General features: G+C 45.9%; 1 protein-coding gene across 3 annotated transcripts in view; it reads left to right on the plus strand.

The window, feature by feature from the left end:
- Positions 1 to 19,383, plus strand: part of WDR90 (WD repeat domain 90) — a 1,338,149-nt gene that overhangs the window by 419,003 nt on the left and 899,763 nt on the right. The gene's annotated exons all lie outside the window — the stretch shown is intronic.

Raw genomic sequence — 19,383 nt, forward strand, 5'->3', positions numbered from 1 at the left:
GGTTTACCCTTTAAGATGGAAGCTAAATGAATGCAAGAACGTAATAAACAAAAGAAAGTAGCAATGATACTATACTAAGCTAACCAGGTCAATATTGCTCCGCTGGTCGTCCCTTGATAGGAGACCAAAGGTGGTTGCTTCATTGTAAAAATGCACTTACTCCAGTATTGGAACTTTCATAGATTCACATGCTTGAATCATCCCCGTCGTCGAGATTGGGAGCCCCCGGTACAAATTACACAAGTAGTGTTGAAATAAATTGAAGAGGCCTAGGGCCCTTTTGTTAATATAACAGTCTATCAGAGTCATTTTAGGAAAAGGACCAAACTTGAGCATCCACCAATCAGGCAACACCACCCTCTAGAATCCTCCTGAGAGAAGCTCCAGCACCTCAGATTTCCTACCGCACGTCGTGCTAGGGAGTCTCCTCAGAGCTCTGCTCTTTATCCACACCTTTTGGACTAGCTTCAACATATTTTTATCTGAGTAAAACTTCTCTGACCTGATTGGAAAAACATCTTCAACATGTCTGATAAGGAGAAGAAGGGTTTATTCAGAAATTGCAAAACTTTTGGTAAGAAAAGACTACATTCTAAAGACCCTCATCAGGATTGTATATACTGGCTCTATCCAGACCATTCAGCCAAGGACTGTAAGGTTTGTTGTACCTTTTCCTCTAAGACTCTTAAGGATAGAGAAGGCAGATTGATTTGGCTGCAAAAACTTAAATACAGAGAGAATCCAGTTTCTGATCTCCCTCCCAACAATCAAGAAAAGCCCACAAAAAGACTGCTTCAGGGTCTTACAAGGGCCGCAGCCCATCTACTTCACCTCAAAAATCTCCCAGAAAAGGGGAGAGCGGTCATGCCAGCAGTTCTGAGAGGCATAAATAGTCATCCTCTGTACCTCCATCTGTGCCTTTCAAGAGACCTTCCTCTACTTCTACAAAAAAGGCACCGTCGATGACGGACTCATCGTCGATGAGACCGTCGGTGAGTGCTTTTCCAACGCCAATGACGACTTGCACCTTTCCACCGTCTACGACAGCTCCAACGACGACATCGTCGATGACGAGTGCCCCACCGTCGACGAGAGTGCCATTGACGACGTCATCGACGATTTCTACACCTCATCATCGTCGACGGTGCTTATGACGGTATCGGCTTTACCATCGTCTACGGCCTTGGCGACGGTAGACTCGTCGGTGAGGGTGTTATCCATCAAAATCTCCATTCGTTCGTCATCGACGACACCGCCGTCGACGAAGACTATGTATGCGCAGTCGACGACATCGTCAACGAGGGAAAAACATCATAAAACACATGAGAAACTGACCCCAAAGCACACCTCACCTAGTAAGGTGACCTCCCTCATTCCAGTGCATTTGTTAGAGGGAGATGAAGACTCGGACGACGATGGGCCATTTGGAGCAACCCACAGTCCATCGCAATTAAACGTCAAATATCAGGAAGAAGATGAATTTTATGACCCTCAATTTTATGGAGTAGACCAACAATATCAAGAAGGGGCATACATTCCATCCTTCTTATTGTCTGACCTGAGAGCAATGTTAGCTGATTACAGCAGGCGTTTTCCTCCTCAAGGGGAGCAACCTCCTCCATCGTCAGTCTCTGGGGTTACCACTCCACGTCAGAGACCAATTTCTTTACCTCTCACAAATGTGGCTACTCCGGATATGACTCTACCTCAGGACACTGATGTCAGAAGGGGATCACGAAGAAGGGGAGCTCCTGGACACTCATTCCGAGTGGGATGAATACATCATCCCTGCTCCTCCTCCTTCCCAATCAAAGGTGGAGTCCCCCCCCCCCCCGACGACATTGAAGGATTTCACAATCTCCTAGAAAGAGCAGCTAAGCGTTTCGCTGTGCCAATGCCATCAAAACAGACTGTTTTCTTTATGATTTTGAAGAGCCGTTTCAAAAATCTGTGCGCTCTATTCCGCTGGTCAGCTACTTGTGGGAAGAAGGCCTAAAAGTGATGCACAATCCTGCTACTGTCACAGCAGTACTGCCTCGTTTGGGCAAGAAGTACAAGGCACCAGACGATGCACCGGCATGTCTAACTGGTCATCCTCATCCGGACTCAGTGGTGGCTCAGGCGGCACAGAGGAAGTCCAAGAATCCATCTGCTCTGATTTCTGCACCCCCAGACAGAGGGTAGACGACTAGACAACATTGGAAAGAGGTTTTCCTCGATGGCTAGCCTAGTGATAAGAGCTGCTAACTCACTAGCTGTGTTAGCCAGATTTGACAGACAGCTATGGGCAGACATCGCCCCACATATTAACCAGTTGCCGGAGGACGGAAAATCAGAGGCAAACAAGACATTGCAAGAAGGTCAGCGCACGTCAGCGGAACTCATTGACTGTGCAATGGACATAGCCACGACTGCATTTCGACAGCTCGCAGGGGCAGCTGTTCTTAGAAGACAAGGTTGGCTAAAGGCTACATCATTCCGGCCTGAGGTGCAGAATAAGATTTTAGACTTACCTTTCGATGGCCAGGCGTTATTCAGCAAACATATTGACAAGGCTTTACAATCTATTAAATCTGACACTGATACGGCAAGATCATTAGGGACTCTCCAATTTCGAAAGCCTTCCTTTCGAGCTAGCGGACGTGGCCAACCTTCATATAGAGGAGGATATCAGCAGTATAGATATTCCACCTATCCTTCCTCTTCTCAACGGTACCGTCAATATTATCCACAAAGGCAGCCGCCACCATCAGCTTATGGTAGATCTGGCAGTAGGGGTTCTCAACTAGCACTGCTAAAGACTCGGCTCGTAGAGCCTGATACATCTGAGGCACCAGCTCCACCCAACTCTCCTCCTCTGGTTCTAGGTGGAAGGATATCCCTCTTTCTCAAACAATGGCAAGTCATCACATCAGACAAGTGGGTCCTCCAATTAGTGAAACAGGGCCACACTCTAGAATTTACCCAACTGCTTCCCACCAATCCTCCTCGCAGGATTCCTTCAAGGTACCCAGAACAACTCAAGAAGGAGATCACCAAGATACTCCTCAAAGGAGCTATAGAGTAGGTACCTCGTTCACATCGAGGAAGAGGGTTTTATTCCAGGTTCTTCCTCATTCGCAAAAAGTGGAAAGATTGGAGGCCGATCCTCGATTTACGGGAAATGAACATCTACTTAAAAAGGCAATCGTTCAGCATGATCAGCCTGCAAGAAGTCCTCCTGTGTCTGAACCAGGGAGATTTCATGTCTACACTAGACCTAAAAGATGCATATTTCCACATTCCCATCCACCCTGCCCAAAGACAATGCCTGAGATTCACTGTAGCTGGAAGCTATTTTCAATTTCGTGTCCTTCCCTTTGGCCTACAATCCGCTCCCAGGATATTCACTGAATGCCTAGCGCCAATCGCAGCCTTCCTCAGGAGGAGGAAACACCAAATTTTTCCATATCTAGACGATTGGCTGATAAAAGCAAGCACCTACGCAGGAGCACGCAGATCAACAAGGTGTGTTTCCTTGCTAACCAACTTAGGCCTCACCATCAACTGGGAGAAGTCCAAACCTCTGCCAGCACGCAGTATCACCTTTTTAGTGGCAAACCTGGACACGCAATCCACCATGGCGTGTCCCACAGTAGACAGGCAACAAAAGTTAGTGACCCTAACAAAATCGATACAGAGAAGAAGCTGAGTTTCTGTCCGCCTGTTCAAATCCCTGTTGGGCATGATGTCATCATGCATACCTCTGGTTCCTCTCTGCAGACTAAAAATGTGTCTGTTACAGGAGCAACTAAACCGTCAATGGCTCCAGGTTTCGGGAAGCTTCGAAGATCGAATACACATAACCCCAGCAATAGCCAAAGCCCTGACATGGTGGTCTCAAAAGCATCATCTGTCCATCGGCCTTTCTTTTTTACATCATCCGGCTCTGTGGACCATCACTACGGACGCATCTCTGGAGGGCTGGGGTGCCGTGCTGCAGGAACTTCACGTAAGTGGCAAGTGGCCACTAGAGTTGAGAGTGATGCACATTAATCTGCTAGAGCTCAGAGCAGTGTATCTTGCTTTGCAGGCTTTTCTCCCGAAAATAGCAGGATCACACGTAGTAATAAGAACAGACAACAGCACTATGATGCATTACCTCAACAAACAAGGAGGCACAAGATCTCTCACCCTCTCCAAAGAAGCCCAAAGAATTTGGAATTGGGCTTCGCAGCAAGGCATCACACTCACAACTATGTATTTTCCAGGGATAGAGAACAAGATAGCGGACTCGCTCAGCAGACAAAGATCGAGGTGCCACGAGTGGGAGCTGGACAAGTCGATAGTGGACTACATCTTTTCCCAGTGAGGAACGCCAACAGTAGACCTGTTTGCCAACAAGTGGAACGCCAAATGCCAGTACTTCGCAAGCTGGCATCACCAAAAGGGATCTTGGGGGAATGCGTTTTCTAAAGTCTGGTCAGACATCTTTGCTTACGCCTTTCCTCCAATTCCATTGATCCCAAGAGTCCTCACGAAGATGAAGACAGAGCCGTGCACTCTGATATTGATAGCTCCGAACTGGCCTCGTCAACACTGGTTTGCGGAGCTTCTTCTTCTATCAACCGAGCCTCACATTCCACTGAAACCGTTTTCCAATTTTTGCTAACAATTAACAAAGGACAAGTATCGTACCTGGATCTTCAGTCGATGCGATTGTCAGCATGGCTCCTGGGCAAAGGGAGTTCGCACATCTGAATATCCCACAGGAGTGTAGGGACATTTTGTCCAGAGCTAGAGCGAATAGCACTAATAAGGCTTACTCTTGGAAATGGAAATGATTTTCTGTCTGGTGTCATCAGCGGCAGATTGACCCACTATCTTCACCACCGGAACAAATATTGCCGTATTTATTGCAATTAGCGCAAGCAGGCCTGGCACATTCCTCCATTAAAGTACATCTGGCGGCAATAGCATCATACAGACGCTCAGACACTTCATCCTCGCTGTATTCCTCTTGTTTAATCAAACAGTTTAAAGGAAATTTCAGGGTTTTTCCTCCATTCAGACCACCTCCTCCTTCGTGGAACCTGAATATTGTTTTAGCACAGCTGATGAAGCATCCGTTTGAACCGATTCATCGTGCTTCTCTAAAATTGCTTTCGTGGAAGGTTGCTTTATTGGTGGCTCTCACATCAGCCAGACGTGTCAGTGAGGTGCAGGCCCTCTCTATACAAGAGCCGTTCTTACAGATTAAACAAGACAGGCTACTGCTGCGTACTAATCAGCATTTCATCCCAAAGGTCCCTTCAAACTCCCACAACGACGAGCCCTTAGTTTTCAAATCCTTCTTTCCTCATCCTTCTACTCCAGCGGAAAGAGTACTACACTACATAGACATTAAGAGATGTGTTCAATTCTACTTGGACAGAACTAAGTCCTTTCGACGCTCTAATCAATTGTTCGTAGCATACAGTGCACCTAGACGAGGCCAACCACTCTCCAAGCAGAGTATATCCAGATGGATCGCCTCACCCATCGATTCTGCCATCAAGCAGTGGGTAAACCTCTGCATTCATCAGTACATGCTCATTCTACGAGGGCAGTTTCTTCATCAGCAGCGCTGTTCACAGGGGTTTCCCTGCAAGACATTTGTAGAGCAGCAACATGGAAGAGCTGTCATACATTTACAAGGCACTACTGCTTGGAATCACTATCTCAAGGAGAAATGGCAGTGGGTCAAGCAGTCCTCAGGAACCTCTTCAAGTGAAGGTGAGCCATCTCTTTCATCCCTCTATCCTAGAACAGGTATGCACATTATTTATGTATTTTATGTTCGGATAGAGAATTAGAACTTTTCAACAACAACAAAAAAAGAAAAAAAGGGCAGAATAGAGAAAAGTGAAGACAAGTAACGCTAGTATTGACATACAATATTTTGTTTGAAGTATTTTTGATATATTTATTTATATATATATAGATAGATGTATATACATATGTTTTATATATGCATCTGTTTTGCATCATACATGGTTACAATGGTAGAATGTGCATAAGTACTGCTCTCTACTCTGATTCAAGCATGTGAATCTGTGAAAGTTCCAATACTAGAGTAAGTAAATTAGTTACTTACCTGTAACTGTAGTTCTCCAGTATTGGAATCATTCATAGATTCACATGCGACCCACCCACCTCCCTGGAGTAGCTCACTTTGACCTTTCTCTCTTTTTTTCCTCTTTTTAACGCACTTGTGCTTGGAAAATCTGAGGTGCTGGAGCTTCTCTCAGGAGGATTCTAGAGGGTGGTGTTGCCTGATTTGTGGATGCTGAAGTTTGGTCCTTTTCCTAAAATGACTCTGATAGACTGTTAAATTGAAGAGGCCCAGGGCCCTTTTGTTAATATATTTCAACACTACTTGTGTAATTTGTACCGGGGGCTCCCATCTCGATGATTGGGAATGATTCAAGCATGTGAATCTATGAAAGATTCCAATACTGGAGAACTACAGTTACAGGTAAGTAACTAATTTTCTTCTCTGTAACCAGTCCTAGTTAACTGCAAAGGCGCACCTAGGTTCAGGAGGCATTTGCTTAGTCTGCCTGGGTTTGTGGCGCACATCACTATACTCAGAACTCAAGGGAAGTTAAATAATCTGCCTGCCCTGTAGAATCTTAGAATTACTCATCTTTTATTGCAGGACAGCCTTTTAAAAATATAATAAACATTTAAATGTTTTTGGTGGTCATTGTTCATTTGCATAGGTAGCAGCTGGGTATTGTTATGCATGCTCAGCATGAGCATACCTACTGAGCAGAGGACCTTGGAGCACTCAGAAATAGAACAAATAAATTATTACTAGCTCCAGTTGTTTCGGAACATGTAAAGAGGAAAGAGAGACCCAATTAAATGTTCTCCTTCTGAGAAGTCATAACACTCCAAAAAGTGAACATCAGTGATCTTTAAGTAAAACCACAGATGCATTTTTATTGTGGTGATCTTGTGCTGTAGGTAGGTTTACAAGTGATGCACCAGTACACCTTAACTGAGTTTGGCAGATGATGACGTTGTTCAGCAAACCTTTGATCTGCAGGTGAAGACTATCACTTGCATTTGGTCGTATATTGATGCACATGCTTTTAATATTTCCTCGTCATAGATGCATGCATTTTTAGTATATATGTTCTGCATCATAGGATCTTCATTGGTAGTCCTAATCACTTGAATAATTCACTGCTCTATTTGTGGATCCCGTATATATATATGTGTGTGTGTGTGTGTATATGTATATGTGTGTGTGTATGTATATATATATATATATATATATATATATATATATATTTTTATTCCATTAATATGAGCATGGGGTTTCAGTGTCCATATGATGAACAGCACACTTTAGGGGGGGGTCTAACAAAAAATGGGAATTGTCCTGACTGTATGATTGAATTTATCCAACTTCAAGTTTGCATTGCAGCATCTTAATTACTGAAGAGGTTGGCAATATATAATTGGATGGAAATAATGCAACCTGATAGGCCTACGTTGAAAGCTGAGGAAAATATACCCTATCCTTTCAGTTGTCTGAGTGAGTTATTTTTTCCAGCTGCTGTGAGTATGATTTCCAAGTATATGTGAGGTTTCACACTTCTATTTTTTGACAGAACCGTCGGTCCTCTTTAAAATTTGTTTTACCTTCCCTCAACGTCTTTTAAAAGTATCTACCAAGTGAAGTGATTTTTTTTTTCTGCACCTGAAATATTTTTTAATTCAGAATGTCTTTTCTGTTTGAGAAACACTCTTCATGTAGAAGAATGCAGGCAGTCTCAGACCCATATAATAATTATGTAGTGCGCCTCGAAGTTTCACATTCTGTGAGAGATTGTGACATATACCAGAAAAAGTCTTTAAAAGGCTTGGAGGGCATAAGACTTTAGAGGGAAGCTGCAAGACATAAGAGTGGAGGTAGACAAGAAAAAGAAAAGGATTTTAGAAGTCTGCTCTTATGCACTTTGTGGAAGAAAGTTGGCAGGTGAAACGGACAACCCAAGAGGGAGCTCCAGGGCAGAAGACAGAGCAGTAAGCCATTGTCATCATTTGCAACATTGCTGAAGATTGCCCTCAACACTAACGGCATTGAGGGCTCTGGTGCTGAATATCTTGCTGTCTAGGGTGGGTTTAACACCTTCAACTCACCACTACGATAGAGACCAAATGCGTTGATCTATCAAAAGATGGACATCATTGATGTTAAAGTCCTATTGATCGATGTCGGCAAAATCACAGTTGACATCGAGGAAGACCCAATGGTTAATGTCAATACAACCAACATCGCCTTTGACAGCTAAGAGAAAGCACCACTACTTCAAGAAACTCTCTATTTCCCTGCAACATCAAAAGGGCAACGGTGTACAAACTCACCTCAATCATCAAGAAGATCCAGTATGGTTATATCTTCTTCTAATCACTATCCATGGTGATGTCAGCCTCTCCCTTTCCATCTCTGATCTCAGTAGCCTCATCTTTACACTCTCCAAGGCTCACATCTACTCATCAGATACAAACTTCAAGGTTTTCTATGCCTTCTCTCTCTCCAAGACTATAAAAGAGTAAAACCACAGAAAGCATTTCAAGGCTTCCTCAGGCCTTACAAACGCTGGTTACTCTGGATCCCCATACTGTGCCATTAAGGCCTTTGAGACCAATCATATTTGAAGATCCTATACAGGAACCTCAGCAGCCTTTGCAGCTTTTCCTACCAAGAATGAAGGCCAGGAATTCAATGTCTCTGCTTCTCAATCTCCTTAATCAATAGATGCATCACATATCCCACATGACAGAAGATGACTGCAATCTCTGGCAAGATATAGATCTTATTAGTCTGGTATAGATGATTCACATTCATCCTATACCCCCACGTCTCCAGCAGAGAGGGGTCTTGCCTATAGATGACTTTATTATCTTTCACAAGATATTGGCCACAGGAGCTTCAAAACCTAATCTCCTTCTGGAAACCCCTCATCCTACTGTGTCAATCTTGGAAGTATTACAACTGAAGGTAGCTCCAAAGCCTTCCCTTCTGTTGGTAACTGGCCTATCATTCATAGCATAAAAAAACTTCCTCACACAGGTTATTGTTAAGATTGCAACTCCACATTTCCTGAACAAAAAACAAATTTGGCAGTCTTCACCAGGATTCCAGTGTTCTTGACTGGGATCCTAAACCAGGCTCTATTATAGTAACGTCATTGAGACATAGGCACATCTTAGCGCCAGAGAACATCATGCCCTCAGAAAGAAAGAGAGAGAGAGTAAAAGGTTGGATGCCACAGGCAGAAAAGTTTGTGGAACTGCTGAGATGTATCTTAAAAATGTTAGTGCATTGGTTGTCCTGTGCAGATATCAGCGAGCAATCATAGATGATGTGGCAAGACATTTTAGCAAAAGTTAGAATTCTCTCGTTGCCAACCAGTTAACCAGCACAGCTGTCAACTCAGATGCAATAGTTTCTGTTGCATATTGTCAAGGGAGTTTGATCAAAAGATCTTCCTACCTCTCTTACCAACTGAAGCCAGAAACCCAACTAGAGGTCAAGAACCGTTCTTTCCTAGGGTCATCTTTATTTTGTTAACACACTGTTGAAAAAATAGTGAAAATTACCCTGCAGCAGAGACCCTTGAGGAAGTGGGATAGGAAAGGAAAGAAGAAATTCTTGAGGCAGCAGTACAAGACGGAGGAGTACAGATACTTCTAGCCACACCAACATTATCGATTGGACCATAGAAAGCCTTATAAAAGAAGACCCTCCTAGCCCACAGCAACATCAAAACCAACAACCCCTAGAAGAAGGCATTCTTCAAGGGACATGCAAGGACAGCCGTATTACCCCCACCCCTTCTCAATTGCCCACTCCAGGGTGGGAAGCAGTTGCTTTTAATCTGGAAGAGTGCACTGCAATTACAAAAGACAAATGGGTAACAAAGATTGTATCTCATGGATGCTTTCTGTGCATCAGGTCCATTCCACCACCAGTTCCTCCAAAACTGTCGTCAAAGCACAGTCTTTCAATTTGGAGGCAGAAAATGTATTCCATGTGTTTAAAACATCATTAGACATTGTACCACCCAATCAAAAAGGCCTGGGGATATGCTCCGCATAATTTCTAGTGCAAAAGAAGGGTCTGATGCGATCGCTCAGACCCATATGAGATCTGCGATTCATAAATTAATCAAAAAAGAACACTTTTGAATGTTTGCCCTGCATCAGGTATTTTTGCATAGAAGACAGTGATTAGCTGTGTGTGATTGACCTTCAAGATTAGTGTTCACATACCAATATCTCCCTGACTCGAAGTACTTATAGGTTACTTGTGATAGGAAAAGATTTTAATAATACATAGAGATGCGCCTCCCCTCAGCCCAATTTTGATTCCCTCTCAGGCCAGAACCATGACTTCTCTTCCAGGGGATCCTCATCAATAGTCATAAACATTGAATATTCCCGCCCTCGTGCGGGACCCTGGAGCATACATAAAATACACACATGTATAAGTATGAAATATGCACGAAAATGCTTTATTTCTATGGAGATTTATTATTATTATTTTTTTTTAAACAGTCGCTTTTAAAATTACAAGAAAAGAAGAACTTTACAAAGCCCCATAGCTGGGCCCAGGGAAAGAAGCAGTAGCAACATCAGTGAAAAAAGAGAAAACACTACATTGAAAACAATGGAGCATTATTAGCCAATAGGAGTCAAGGGATTTTTTCCTGACTGGAAAATGCCTTCTCTTTTTGTGAAGTGCCCTTCCTGTGGGAAGAAGGCCCAGTCTGATCCACACTCTCTCTGTATTGTGTGTTTGCCTCAGAGTCACTTCCCTGACACTTGCAGACACTGCAAGAACATGTCAAAAAGAACTCTGAAGGACAGGGAGAAGATCAGACTTCATGGTCTTCATGAGTGGCAGAAGACATCGTCCTCTTCGCTTCCCAGGCAGCCAACAAGCCATTCTTAGGAGAGACAGGCTAGATCGATGTCAGCTGGTAGGAAGGTGCCTGTTTGTTCCCCGTTGACTTCATCGCTGCCACCATCACATCGTCATAGATCGCCGTCACCGGCGACCCGACCAACGTCGATGGATACGACGTTGAAGGTACATAGCCATCATAACAGCAGATCTCCGTTGACAGCAACCCACCGATCAACATCGAGCCAGCACCGCCGTGCTCATTCGTCGTCGAAGGCCTCTCATCCCTTGACGGGACGGAAGACGACGTCGAGATCGCATCAACGGCGAGAGCAAAGACATCTGACGGCGGCGGCCCATCACTCGACGACGAGGCACATGTCGAGCAGGTCGCGGTCAAGGGACCACCAGTCACCGTCGAGGCGCTCGACGTCGAGACCAGAGCAGTCAGTGGTACTCCCTTCGACGTCATTGTATCTTTTGACGTTGACACAGGTGTTGCCTATCTCACAAGGAGAAGAGCGTCAGCTACCACTGGCTGATAAGAACGCTCCAACAAGTCCAGTGGTCTCCATAAGGGGTGGTTCGTCTGGGAGGTCGAGAGTCGCATCGTCTGGGCACATCTCGCCCATCAACCTATCGCCAAGGTGGTTGGAGAGTCTTAATAAAACGACTGCTTCTCCAGACTAGCAATACTCAAGAATGTACTCACCTTCGGCTTATCTCCCGAGGACACCATCGCCAACAGCGCGGACAGAATGGGCTCGTTCTGCGTCTCGCCAGTCTGCCAATAGGCCTCGGCGCGCTGCAACAAGATCTCGGAGCAGGTCACGCTCCCAGAGAAGATCAAGATCACGCCCTCACAGAAGGTCTCCTTCTTGGTCCACATCGTCGGGGTCTTCAGTAAGAGGGTACTCCCCGACTCTAACGGATTCTCTACTAGCTAGAGTTTCCCCGGTGGACGACATCACAACTTTTAACGAGGTGCTTCTCAGGGGAGCACAAAAGCTGAATATTGAGGTCCCGGAGCCTTCAACCTTCTCATCTGTAATCTTTGAAACCCTGCAACACAGGGCGGTTTCAAAGAAATTGTTACCGCTGGTGCCTGGTCTTCTACAACCAACCATGGACACCTTTTTAGCACCAGCCAACCTCCAATCAGCTCCTGCTAGGATCTTAAAGAAATACAAGGCACCTGATCAAGATCCCTGGTTTCTCAGGACTGATCCACCGCCAGACTCCGTCATATTGGCCGCAGCTTGGAAGACGCACTCAGTGGCATCATCCTCCACAGTTCCACCGGACAATGAGAGTAGACACCTGGACTCTCTGGGGAGGAAGATGTGTGGCATGGCGGCTTCAATGATGAAGGTCTCCAGCACCTCCGCACTCCTAGGCAGATACGATCGCTCACTCTGGGACTCACTGAGCAGGTTTACAAAAAAGCTGCCTAGAGAGGACAGGCAGGATTTTCAGGAGATCCTTCAGGAGGGAAGTCTGGTCTCCAATCAGGTCATGAGTGCGGCAGCAGATGGTGCAGACTTAGCCGCACATGGTTACGCGCATGGGGTTTGTGAGAGGACTTCCTGGCTAAGACTCACAGGATTGAAGCAGGAAGCGCAGCAGCGTATCCTAAACCTTCAGTTTAACGGAAACTCGCTATTTGGAACCCACACAGATGAGGAGATGGCATGTATGAGGGCGGAGGTGGACACCATGAGGGCAGTGGGCCTCGAGAGAAGGAAAGACTTCAGGTGAAGATATAGGCCTTACGTCAGGCGCCCGTTCCAACAGAGGGTTCAAACCCCTCATTGGTCCCAGAGGCCACAACAGAAACAAGGGCATCTACTCTTCCAGTCTCGTAAAGCCACAAGAGACTGAGGGTCAAGCAGACTTCCGCAATCTACCCCCAAAGCTCCTGCAAAACAGAGGATTCGCTTCTCTTAATACCGTGCACCACTCCGGTTGTGGTGTGGCATAACAAAAGACAAATGGGTGCTGAACATTGTAGAGAATGGGTACTCTCTTCTTTTCCGGCAACCTCCTCCTCACGTGCCACCAACCAAATCCAGTCCGGCTCACGTGAGCTTATTACGCAAAGAGGCTCATGCTCTGTTACAGAAAAAAGCAATAGAAAAGGTTCCAGTCGCACACAGAGGGAAAGGGGTGTACTCCCGCTATTTTCTAGTAGCAAAGAAGGGTCGGGAAGGAGTTTTCAGACCGATTCTAGACTTGAGGCTGCTGAACAAATACATAAAGAAACAAAAGTTCAGGATGCTGGCTCTACACCAGATTTTCCCTCAACTGCATCGAGGAGACTGGATGTGCTCCATAGATCTGCAAGATGCGTATTTTCATATCCCGATCATTCCCAAACATCGGAAATTCCTACGAGTTCTGATAGCCTCCCAACACTATCACTCCTTTCGGCCTAAAATCTGCCCCTCGCGCTTTCTCCAAATGTGTAGCAACGCTAGCAGCGCATTTAAGGAAGCAGAAAATCTTCATTTATCCATACCTAGACGACTGGCTACTGAAAGCATCCTCTCCGGAGCAGGCGAAAAACCATCTGGACATTGTGCTCAGTGTTTTCCGATCTCTAGGTCTACAAGTCAACTACCAAAAGTCCACCCTCATCCCAACACAAACCCTCCACTACCTGGGAGCAATACTGAATACAGAACTCGAAAGAGTGAATTCTTCGGAGGAACGACTGTTATCAATAAGGAGGAAGTGTCAAGACCTTCTGGGCTCCCCCGCGCCTACGGCCTGTCAAGTGACATCTCTGTTGGGCTCCATGGCCTCTTGCATTTTCATTGTCCCAAACGCCAGATTGCATATGAGGCCTCTTCAAGAGGCTCTGGAGAACAACTGGAACCAGCACACAGGCCACTGTGAGGACAGAATGCTTCTCCCGATAGGAGCACGACAATTGTTACGATGGTGGATGCACAGAGATCACCTGTCAGTAGGAGTTCCTTTTCATCAGCCGATTCCGTCCGACACTCTAACGGATGCGTCGCTTCAGGGCTGGGGAGCTCATCTGGGTTCCCTTCAAGCGCAGGGCCTGTGGTCCAACAAAGAAAGAGCGTACCACATCAACCTTCTGGAGCTCAGAACAGTTCAACTGTCAAGTCTTTTGCTCCATCGATTCAGGGAAAATCTCTCCTAGTACAAACTGACAATATGACGACAATGTATTATCTGAACAAACAAGGAGGAACGAGATCCCTGCCCCTGTCTCGGGAGTCTTAGGCCATTTGGCATTGGCTCTTAGCGAGGGGAATGTCTCTTACAGCAATTCACCTCCCAGGGCAGCAAAACGTGGAGACGGACTTCCTAAGCAGAACCCTCGAGGACGCCCACGATTGGGTTCTTCACGACGAGGTCGTCGAAGACATCTTCGTTCAATGGGGTCGGCCTCAGTTAGATCTCTTCGCAGACGAGGTAAACAAATAAATGCCCAGACTCCGCGTCCAGGTTCTACCGTCCGGGGTCTCGAGGGAATGCCCTGTTGATCGACTGGTCAGGGATATTTCTCTACGCTTTTCCACCGATTCCCCTCATACCAGCTGTGATAAACAAACTCTACAGATCCAGCACCAGAATGATTCTCATAGCCCCGCAATGGCCTTGTCAGTTCTGGTACACGGATCTCCTCAACCTATCAGAACAACCGCACAGGAGGCTGCCGTGTAGACCAGATCTCCTTTGCAGGCTGGGAGGCAGGATACTTCACCCCAACATTCCCTCTCTGAGCTTGACGGCATGGCTCCTGAATTCCTGCAGTATGGGCATCTAGGGGTCTCGCAGGAGTGCATGAACATCTTAAAGTAGTCCAGACGACCTTCCATGTGGCGTTCTTACGCGTTCAAGTGGAAGAGGTTTTACATATGGTGTCGTCAGCAAGGTCAGAATCCTATACTGGCTCAGGAAGAGGTCATACTGTCTTACCTGCTCCATCTGGCGAAATCGGGTCTGCAAGTGTCATCTATTAAGGTACATTTATCTGCCATTACAGCCTATCGTAAGTCCCCTTCTCAGTAATTCTTTTTTAGAAGACCAGTAGTCAAGGATTTCTTAGAAGGTTTGAAGAAGGTTTTTCCACCCATTCGAAAACCCTCTCCTCCATGGGAACTAAACATAGTATTATCTAGACTCATGGACCCTCCTTTCAAACCTATCCACAAAGCTTCTTTGCAACACCTTAGGTGGAAGACAGCTTTTCTCGTAGCCATTAGTTCGGCGAGGAGGGTCAGTGAAATTCAGGCTTTGTCCTCCAAGGAACCGTACACGGTTTTCCATGAAAATAGAGTGGTTCTACGAACTTACCCATCATTCTTACCGAAGGTGGTGTCGGATTTTCACATTAATCAAACTATTTCACTACCAACTTTTTTCCCCAATCCGGATACTCCGGCGGAGAAAGCTTTACACTCTCTGGATTTGAAAAGAGTGCTAAAATTTTACTTGGATAAGACCAAATTGATTAGACGATCTCACCACCTATTTGTAAATTACGGTCATATGAGAACAGGCGATGCAGCCTCGAAACGAACAATATCTAGATGGATAGTTTCATGTATTGTTACTGCATATCATTTGGCTAACAGTTATTGGCTAGGCCTAAGCCTCATTCGACAAGAGGAAAAGCGGTTACTGCTGCCCTCCTTAATGTTCCAATCTCTGAAATATGTAAGGCTGCTACATGGAAGTCTGTACATACATTTACTAGGCATTGCTGTTTGGACTCAGATGCCTGAGAGGACACTCAAGTTGGGCAAGCGTCTCTGAGAAATTTTGTTTGCATAGTGTATATCTTTTCCTGCACTTCTATTGGACAGTCCGCAGAGATAGGGGATGGGCTTGCTAATCTATTCAATGTTTGACTATTGATGAGGATCCCCTGGAAGAGAAGGATAAGTTACTTACCTGTAAATCCTAGTTATCTTCCAGGGGTATCCTCAAAGTCATAAACAACCCACCCTCCTCCCGGACGCAAGTCTCCTAGAAGTGCAGGACAGACCATCTGTAGGAAGTTGGCTCTGTATGCACTATTTCAAAGTAAGGAATAGTATGCACAGAGTCCAAGGGTTCCCCTTAGAGGTAAGATAGTGGCAAAAAGAGATAATTCTAATGCTCTATTTTGTGGTAGTGTGGTCGAGCAGTAGGCTTATCAGAGGGTAGTGTTAAGCATTTGTTGTACACACACAGGCAATAAATGAGGAACACACACTCAGAGACAATTCCAGGCCAATAGGTTTTTATATAGAAAAATTATTTTAAGAACCACAGGTTCAAGATTTACAAGTAATACTTTAAATGAAAGGTACTTCACTTACGAACTTTAGGAACTTTGAATTAGCAAAATAGCATATACAGTTTTCACACAAATGACATATAGCTATTTTAAAACTAGACAGTGCAATTTTCAACAGTTCCTGGGGGAGGTAAGTGTTTGTTAGTAAGTAAACCACCTATGGGGTTCAAAATTGGGTCCAAGGTAGCCCACCGTTGGGGGTTCAGGGCAACCCCAAAGTTACCACACCAGCAGCTCAGGGCCAGTCAGGTGCAGAGGTCAAAGTGGTGCCCAAAATGCATAGGCTTCAATGGAGAAGGGGGTGCCCCGGTTCCAGTCTGCCAGCAGGTAAGTACCTGCCTCTTCGGAGGGCAGAACAGGGGGGTTTTGTAGGGCATTGGGGGGGACACAAGTCCACACAAAAAGTACACCCTCAGCAGCACGGGGGCGGCCAGGTGCAGTGTGCAAACAGGCGTCGGGTTCGCAATAGGTTTCAATGGGAGACCAAGGGGTCTCTTCAGCGATGCAGGCAAGGGGGGGGGCTCCTCGGGGTAACCACCACCTGGGCAAGGGAGAGGGCCTCCTGGGGGGGGGGGGGGGGGGGTCACTCCTGCACTGGAGGTCAGATCCTTCAGATCCTGAGGGCTGCGGATGCAGTGCCTTTACCAGGTGTCGGGTCTTTGAAGCAGGCAGTCGCGGTCAGGGGGAGCCTCGGGATTCCCTCTGCAGGCGTCGCTGTGGGGGGTCAGGGGGGTCAACTCTGGCTACTCACTGTCTCGTAGTCACTGGGGAGTCCTCCCTGTGGTGTTTGCACCCGACGCCCCCGGCTCAACTTGTGGAGAACAGAGTGCAAAGTCTCACGCTTCAGGCGGGAAACGCGTGTTGTTTCAAAAGTTGCTTCTTTGTTGCAAAGTTGCAGTCTTTGTGGAACAGAACCGCTCTCCTCTGGAGTTCTTGGTCCTTCTAGATGCAGGGCAGTCCTCTGAGGCTTCAGAGGTCGCTGGTCCCTGTGGAACGTGTCGCTGGAGCAGTGTCTTTAGAAGTGGGGAGACAGGCCGGTAGAGCTGGGGCCAAAGCAGTTGGTGTCTCCGTCTTCTCTGCAGGGTTTTTCAGCTCAGCAGTCCTTCGTCTTAGGTTGCAGGAATCTCTCTTGCTGTGTTCTGGGAGCCCCTAAATACAGAATTTAGGGGTGTGTTTAGGTCTGGGAGGGCAGTAGCCAATGGCTACTGTCCTTGAGGGTAGCTACACTGGCATCAGGGCCCTTGGTACCAGGGGTACCAGTTACAAAGGACTTACCTGGATGCCAGGGTGTGCCAATTGTGGAAACAAAAGTACAGGTTAGGGAAAGAACACTGGTGCTGTGGCCTGATTAGCAGGCCTCAGCACACTTTCAAATCATAACTTGGCATCAGCAAAGGCAAAAAGTCAGGGGGTAACCATGCCAAGGAGGAATTTCCTTATACCATCTCTCTAATCTGTTGGATACGATGTCACATAAAAAAAGAACTGACCTAACTGTGAACCAACTGTCACCTCTCCTTCACCCCTGAGGCATGGTGGGATACTGGAGGTGCTCAGGGTCTTAAGGGCACGATGCCAGAATTTTATGGTTCTGCTGTGTTAACCTGCATGCAGCCTATGGGCTAATAATGCTTCATTGTTTTCAATGTAGTTTTTTTCTCTTTTTTCACTGATGTTGCTACTGCTTCTTTCCCTGGGCCAGCTATGGGGCTTTGGAAAGTTTTTCTTTTCTTGTAATTTTGAAAGGGACTGTTTAAAAAAAAAAAAAATACTCCATAGAAATAAAGCATTTTTGCCTGTTTATAAATATAGTCTGCATTGATGTTGTACACACGTATACATGAGTTTGGTATGAAAATTGTCTACTAAAAATGCTATATATATATATATATATATATATATATATATATAGTTTTGTGCATATTTCATACTTATACATGTGTGTATTTTATGTATGCTCAGGGGTCCCCGCACGAGGGCGGGAATATTCAATGTTTATGACTTTGATGAGGATACCCCTGGAAGAGAACTAGGATTTAAAGGTAAGAAACTTAGCCTTTGTGCATGTATCCATGTCCAGGGCATAGTTATCAGCAAAAGGTGCAGTGACCAAAGATTTTAGGTGTCCATTTTACCCAAAAGCTGTTTTCTTTTTTTTCTTTTCTTTTTTTTACAGTGCAGATGGGGTTGAGGGGACACTTGCTTAGCACACTGACCCCCAGCACCCTTGATATGCTACTTGCTTCTCTTCCATGGGCCCCACAACTATGGCTGAGTGCTTCGGGGAGGATTGCACATTGAGGGGCTTTGCAGTGTTGGACTATGGCTGGGAGACCTGTGTGATTTGGCCTCTCGCAACTATCACTAGTTCAGTAGGTGCAGTGACACCAGTGATTAGGGATGTTAGGGGCACAGAGCACATAAATTATAGCTGTGCTTTACTGTCCACCATCATTTACTTCCATCATTTACTGTCCAGTCAGTAGCCGGTGAGTAGGATGGGAGGGCAGAAGATTAACACTTTACCTGCTTGCACAGGGCCCATTTCATTAATACGCCACTGGCTCCTTTCACCTGGATGTCAGCCATGGACCTCTGCTGCAAGGCCTAAAAGAGAGGGGGCCCTCTCCTGAGCCTCACAAGAGAGTACTATTGGTAATTGTTCAGGGGTCGAGACCCCTCTCTGAGGTATAGCTATCAGCAGGTGCAGCTACACTGGAACTCAGTATTGGGGGCCCAGTGTACCCAACTTGTGGCTGTATTTTAAGGGGCCATGACTTCAAGGCCTAAGGGATGAGGCCCTTGTCAGGGGCACAGCTTTCAAAAGTGGAGCCAGAGCAGCAGACTGGAGCCACTGTGAACATTTTACCAAAATAATCCTGTATTTTACACTCTGGTCCGGGGACCGAGTGATAAATTTACCTTGCTTTTGCCAGGACCAATGGCACCATTGACATGCCACTGGTCTCTCTGTTGTGGGCCTCTTAATGCTAGTCCAGGGCTCAGCAGAGTAGCATGATAGGGTGTAGGATCGCCCTTCATTTTAGATGTTTGTCCTGCATCGTGCAGTATACTTCAGTTGGACTGCAAATATCCCAAGCTTGTTTTTGCTTTTCAA

This window comes from Pleurodeles waltl, chromosome 10 (genome assembly GCF_031143425.1).
Source record: "Pleurodeles waltl isolate 20211129_DDA chromosome 10, aPleWal1.hap1.20221129, whole genome shotgun sequence".
NCBI classification, from domain to species: Eukaryota; Metazoa; Chordata; class Amphibia; order Caudata; family Salamandridae; genus Pleurodeles; species Pleurodeles waltl.